This window comes from Dendrobium catenatum, unplaced genomic scaffold (assembly GCF_001605985.2).
Source record: "Dendrobium catenatum unplaced genomic scaffold, ASM160598v2 fragScaff_scaffold_1211, whole genome shotgun sequence".
Taxonomy (NCBI): domain Eukaryota; kingdom Viridiplantae; phylum Streptophyta; class Magnoliopsida; order Asparagales; family Orchidaceae; genus Dendrobium; species Dendrobium catenatum.
Window position 1 is genome coordinate 793,328 of NW_021319673.1, and position 7,403 is coordinate 800,730.

The 7,403-nt window shown below is 32.7% G+C and overlaps 1 long non-coding RNA gene across 1 annotated transcript; it reads right to left on the reverse strand.

Moving 5' to 3' along the window:
* Positions 1-1,212: 1,212 nt before the first annotated feature.
* Positions 1,213-4,715, reverse strand: LOC110103847. The gene is made up of 4 exons (XR_002304003.2): positions 4,697-4,715; positions 3,125-3,273; positions 2,675-3,023; positions 1,213-1,685 (listed from the first exon to the last, which is right to left on the reverse strand). It is a non-coding gene; the product is annotated as an uncharacterized LOC110103847 (long non-coding RNA).
* Between the last annotated feature and the right edge of the window lie 2,688 nt (positions 4,716-7,403).

Genomic DNA, 7,403 nt, shown 5'->3' on the forward strand with positions numbered 1-7,403 from the left:
CAAAGCTATTAAGCACGAATTTCCAAAAATCAATAGATATGAATTCCTTACCTGGAGGCAGTTACTCGAAGCCTTGATACTGGCTGAGCTGTCAAGCTCTAGCGACGCCATGTGGTTCGCCATCATTGCCAGCGACTGAAGTCCGGGAAGCCCAGCCGGAACTCCCACGCCGGTGGCGCCTCCGGCATAGGCCACCACCGCTGCCTTCAGTACGATCGCGAGGAGGTGAAGAAGCTGCATTGCTGGATCCCTCATCTTCAGCCTTTTCTCCCTTTAACGAAATCTGTGAAGTCTATTTATTTATTAATATTGAGATATCCTATGGAACATATTTTTATAGTAATTATATTTATTTTTAAAAAATTAAAATATAATAGTTAATTAGTTAGTTATTTAATATACTAATTTAAATAAATAATGTTTATAAAATTTTAATCGGAATACGTAATAACTAATCAATAGAGGTACGAAGGATATCTATTAATTTTTGGAAATTCGTGCAGGACCCTCTTGTCATCCAATTTTTTGGGAAAAAAATATTGTGATATCATTTAAAAGTATATTTTATGGTGATATAAATGAGATTATATTTAGGCCTTTATAGTGATATCATTTTTTTGTTATGGTGATATAAATGTAATTTTTAAGAGCATATTTTTATTGAAATGTGTGCTATGATTTCTATTGAACATGTTATTATAAAGTATTGTAATTATTTTAATTAATGAGGTATTTATTAAAATTATATCGTTTTATTATGTTTAACTTAATATATAATAGCCATTATGAAATTTAAAGGTAATTTACTATCTGGGTAATGATTAACATTCAATTAATTATGATTTGAGCAATCTTTCATCATGAAATAAATTTTTTATTGAATATGATATCAACAAAAAATTTTTCTTTTTTTTAATCTCTATTAAATGTTATTTAAACCAATTTTGATGACAGCTATTTAAGGAAAAATAAAAAATAAAAACAAACTTATAGTTCAAAATGATGTTATTTTAATTCAAAATGGGCTACAAAGAACTTTTTTTTAAAAAAATAATATAACATTTGAAAGCACATTGTGCTGCTTTGAATTCAAATTCATTATTTTTTTATAATTTTTAAAAAAATTTATTCATTGTAAATTAATTTATAAACTATAATATTCAAAATGCTTAATTTGAAATAAATTAGATTACAAAATCATGCAAACTTCAATATTTAGCAGCTTCCACAATATTTAATTTTAATTGATAGCTCTGCTCTTTTGATCAAATACATTGCCACATTCTCTAGTAATGCCTACCAAACATTCAAAACATAATATTTATTACAAATTAATATTAATAATTTTGAATAGGCAGCAAAAATGAGAAAAAGGGTTCATGTGGCTGACCCCACATAGTGGGATAAAGGATTGATGATGTTTTTGCTATGGTGCGAATTGAATTTCATTTTTTTAAGACTGCCAACTTGCTCCACTTTTCAATGAGTAGCTCGTTAAGAGGTAAACGAGCTCGAGCAAAGTTTTATCTAAACGAGCAGAGCTCGAACAGGGTCCTGACAGACGAGCTTGGGTTCGAACATGCTAAAGCTCGGCTCAGCTTGGTTCGTTTGCAGCCGCTTGAAGAAGAATCAACTCTAACCTTTGAGGATGGATAGAAGCAAATCTTGTTCAGGATTTTCAAGATCTGCAAGAAAATGCACTATAAATGTGTAAATTGAGTATATATAAAAAAAAAAAACAGACACAAGAACTTAAAAAAAAAAAAAAAAAAGTTAAAGGCTTATGCTTATAATAAAAAGTAGCTCATTCCTAGCAAAAGTCATATGGTTTTAATGATTCCAGAATCGCCATAGTATTTACTTTTAACTGTCAGGAAATTATGCTCTTTGCTAGATTACAAGCTAACGCATTAAAATGTATACTAGCAGTGCTTTTAATTAAACTACTACATCCTTCAATCTTAATACAAGAGAGACTGATCATGCATGAAAAAAAAAATAAAAAATTGAGCTTTATAATAAGAATCTTTCAATCAGATAGAATCAATTAGATACAATAATAACATCAAGCCTTTGTCCTACTACGTAGAGTCGGCTGCATGAATTCTTTTTCTCCATTGTGTCATGTTAAAAGTCAAATTCTCGTTTAAATCTAATAAAAAAAAGATCATTTCTAATATTTTCTAAGCAAGTCTTTTTAAGTCTACCTCTACCTTTCTTACTATAAGTCAAATCTAATACTTCTATTTTCCTAACCGGGTATTGAAAGGCCGCCGTTTTATGGGGAATAACGAACAAACAATCATAAAAATTCAACCATTAACTATGATAACGTTCTTTATGACATGCTATTACATGTTCAATGGATGAAGAAAGTTTGTCCGAGCAAAAGCTTACATCCTCCAAACTGAACTAAAAAAATGGGCAATATTTAGAAAATAAAACAAGGAAAGAGGCAAGGCTTATGATTGTGATAAAAGAAAACCTTATCAAGCAAATCATATATAGGCATCATTTGGGACAATTTTCTTATTGTTTCTTAAAGTAGCTTTTTAATATAATTTTTTTAATTTTTGTACTAAAAAAATTACTTCAAGGAGTAAGAAAGCGGTCCTAAATGAAGCCATAGTGTGACCAAGCATTTAGGAATGATGGTTCAACATGTCTGGCTAACCTTGTAAACGGTGACGAAACATGATAAATGACTCTCTGAGTGTGCCGCCGGATAAGCTTCTTAGCTTTTGTTATTGTGAGTTGTCGGGCAAAATGAGATATCTCAGCATCACCTTCTCTCCAGTCGCCCAGAAAATCACCCTCTGCATCTCCTCTCATAATAGTTCAAAGTACAAAAGCCTTGGCTTTACGACGTTGAGAACTGAACAGTCTCGTAATGGAGGTGAAAAATCCATGGCCAGAACCATCATTGGGGTGTTTGAGAAATTGTAGAGGAATTTGTACTCCATCAATGTCACTGAGATTAAGACTGCTGGCTGGGAGATCTCTCCCTTGTGCTCAAACTTGTACTATTCATAGAATAACAGGAACTTTAGGAATTCCAAAATTGCAAAAAGAATCTAGAGAGGTAAAAATAAATAAGGAAATTGTGTTGTTAAAATTCATTTACTTGCCGTCTCTGTGGATCTTGCTCATCTTCTGGAAAGAAATAATTCCACATCATCTTATACTTGCTTTCACTTAATTGAATCTTCAAAGGGTAGACATCAACCTGCAACGGTAGAATTCAATATCAGAAGTCCTATGCAGAACAGATGCCTGAACCAAGTTACATCAGCAAACAAGTTGGTTACTTTTAAAATGAAATATTCACACCACACCCAAATAAATCAGTTTGGCCATGAGGGTTTCCTTCTTATTATACAAATTGTAATCTTTAGTTGTGTAGATAATAGTACACAATACAGAAATTAAACAAGCAGCACTAGCAAGTGAGGAAATATTGAGATGTTCAAACAGACGGTATGGTGGTGTTGAAAGGAAGACAATTTCCAGTGGTAGTTCTTCTTAAGAAGTCCTACAGGAATTAATAGTTTATACAAACGAAAAAATGCAGATGTTTGAAATTGTTTTCACTTTAAGAGAGCTGTCTTCGGATTTATTTGTTTATAAAAAAACAATATAAATGGCAGGAGAGGAGGAAATGATTAGAATGCTATCCTTCTATGAATTAATTAAGAGAGCCAAGAATCTGGCATTCTTGGTGGCGATTTCAACCTAGAAAAGAAAGGAAGTTTAAGAAACAAAATGCTATTAAAAGGATCAATAAACTTAGATAATGCAACCATGGAATGATCCCCAAGAACAAAACAACAATTACAAAAAAAATCTTGTTGCAGCTTTTCCATAAAGAGAGTGTTAGATATTTGTTTCTAGATTTAGGTTTGCTTTTGTGTAGGTGTCTTGTTTGACATATATGGTCAATAGTGTTGCTCTTTGTATGACTTTTGTGCCTATATATAGGAGGTCTTTAGGCTTGTAATAAACAGCCAAGAGAAATAAAGAAATTCTGAGAATTGGCTCACGGTTCTCACCTCTCCTCTCCCTCCTCTCTCCCTCTCTAGATCTTGCAAGAAGATCTCTCAAGAAGAGCTTCCTCCTTTGGTTTTCAACAGAGAGATTATGAAGGAAGCATATTTTCCTTTCTAAGGTATCTTTTCAATCGGCCACTTGGCAAAATCAAAGGTTATTGTCCGATATGAAGACAGTGGCCTGCTGCATCAGTCCATATACCCTCCATCATGTTATGGCGTTTTCGTACGTGTATAGCTTTTGTTGCATTCCAGAAGTTTTAAAGTTAGGGTCTAAGACTTTGTTTGGGACAGCTTTCTTCCTACTTCTTAAAATAGATTTTTAGTACAAAAATTAAAATTTGTGTACTAAAAAACTGCTTTAAGAAGCAATCCCAAACCAATCCTAAATGTGTGATGAAATTCGTATGTGCATATTTTATTTTTTTAGTGGGATTGGATGAGTTCTTTTTCAATGTTCATAATGTGAGTATAAAAGGAGGCTGCTCGGTTTGTTTATTAGCAGAATGATTCATCATAGAGATAATGCACATCTCCTTGGTTAACCCTTCATCTGTACGCGTAAAAACAAATAACAATTCCTGTCTAAGAAAATCTTTTTGATAGCTACACACTTAGACGTCAAATGTTTGATGGAATGACAGTAGTACCTATATCAATACATAAGTACAACTTTTGGTTATTCCATTATGCACCATTTAATTCTCCTGCGCAAACAAGGGAAAATCATCATAGGGAATGGTAAGCGACTATTCAGCATAATCGTATAGGTGAATTTATGAGTATTTAGTCGTTCTGCTACAACAGGATAATGCGATGAAGCACTTCAATGCACAGTAGATACACTTTTATCAAACAGTGATGAAAGCTATAACTATTTTCTAAAGGTAAGTCTGGAATCTTTCTTGGGTGACTAGGCACCTTATATAACGCCTTCAGGAAATGAGAGTTCGATTGATGGTGAAGTAGAGCATGTTCCCTCAAAGATTCTGCAAGGAAATAAGGCTAAGAAATTTTCCCAAACACGAGCTCATGGTGTTGCAGGGATTCTTGCCGAATAAGTCCTACCAAACAAACTTTTAGAAGTTCGACGATAAAAGCCCTGTGAAAAATTTAGCTTAAGTATTTAGCGGCCCACAGCATTGCAAGGGATCCAAACTTTTTTGCATGGGATCTCTTTCCCCAAGAAAGGGCTTACCGCAGTTTGCTGTGAGGTGAAATTAAATGGCCATGGTTTTGTTGTGGTATAATATGTAATAACTAAAGAAGGCTTCATTTGGGACGGCTTTTTTACTGCTTCTTAAAGCAGCTTTTTAGTACAAAATTTTTAATTTTTATGCTAAAAAGTCGCTTTAAGAAGAAATAAAAAAGCCGTCCCAAACGAAACCGAAGACCAACTGTTTCGATCATATTCCAAGGTGGAGGTCATGAAGTGAGTACCACCATATGAAAAAGCTCGGTCATCATCAGCAGCCATACCAATGATTATCTAGGATAACTTCATGAGTCTGCTTTTCCATTCATTTAAGTGCTACATAAAGTCAGTCTTGGCAATGGTTAAGAATTGGGGAAGTGAGCAACACAATATGAAAACCCTGTCATCATTAATAGTCATGCCCTAAACATCTTGGATGGCTTGATGAATCCACTTTTTTTATATATTCATGTTAAGTGCTACACAAAATATTAACTCATGCAATCATTTTAGCTTAATTTCTAGTTGCATTTTCTCTGACATACAATTTTCAATTCCTAATCATATTAATTCTATTTAAAAGTGTTTTGAAAATCAGATCGGACTTATCGGTTCGACTGATTCGATTGTGAACCAATCAAATTGCCAGTCCGATTACGTTCGAAAATTGAATTTGCATTTAACAGACTCAAACCAATTTGAACCGCCGATTTGAGCTAAAAACTATTGAATTGGTAACAAAATTTGGCAAAATAGACCTGTTCAAACTGTAGGCTTGATTTAAAGCTCATTTTGTGCTTAAAAAGCAGCTCATTTAGGCTTGAGCCAAGCTTATTGAGCTTAAAATATTAAATTTTATTTTAATAAATTTTTAATAGTATGTTTAAATTTTATTAAATCTTTTTAATTTTTTAAAATTCATTTAAAAACATATGCAATTAAATTCAACAAAGATACATGATTGCCATCTCTCACGCAGCTTGATTTATTGCTGGAAGCTTGTGCTTTACACTATATAAAGATAAGTACTTAAAATTTTCTGATGATGTAGGACCGAAAAAACAGTGTGAATACTAGATGGAGAACTACGCTATAAAGTTGAGTTGGGCTGCAAATTTGGTCTATGAATTTGGGCTGTTAGAATGAGTATTAAAGTTAAGAAAAAATATTTTTATTATAAACTATATACTATATTAAATATTATTCATATTATAAACTATATTTATATTATATTATTATAAACGTATTCCAATTTTTAAAATGTCGATGCATTAAAGACAAGTTCTAGCCTTCTAGTAAATAAGTTACAATGACTCAGACGTAATTGAGTCCGAGACTTATCTTTGTTCCAAACAAGCAAACCCTTCATGGCTGAAAGCATAAGGAACAGTTTAAACAAACTCCTATTGCATGAAATGCGTACAAAAAATACACAAAATCTTGATGAAAATTAGGTTTTCACACATCGTGGATCAAGATATTTACAATGCTCAAGTAATTAACGGCAAGCTATAATTATAAATCGAAATGTAACCCATTGAATAATCATATCATAAAAGTATAAAGAAGAGTGCGAAGCGAAACTTACATTGAAACCATCAGTCCGACAAACAAAGTACAACGAAGAAGGCGACAATCTCCAGTAAACCCATTTCCTCGACCACTTAGACGATCCCGACCTCAAAGAACGCCCTGCATCCGCAGTTTCGTGTAGATAGTTTGCATCTTTGTACTGACGGGAAAGATAAAGTGGATAAATCTGTAGTAGTAAGAAGAACAGGGAAGAGAAACAAGAAGAAATGCGAAAGGATTTAGGGTTTCCTGTCATTTGCGGGTTTCTAGGGTTTGAACTGGAAATTTTGAAAGGGTAACGGGGAGACCCGTCACGCAAGGCACACAGCCACTGTTCCGGCGAATACCGCGATAGCTGAGATTTAAATACATACCATCTTATATACTGTATTTACATATTTAACAACTTAAATTTTAATATTACATATTTATCACCATAGTTCATTTTTATATCAAATATAAATAATAGATATGAAATATATGAGTAGTATGAAAAAAATATAAGTAATATATTTAATATTAAAATAATATAGAGAGGTATGCATATAATATTATAATTTTAGGTGTTAAATATATAAATAAGATGTTAT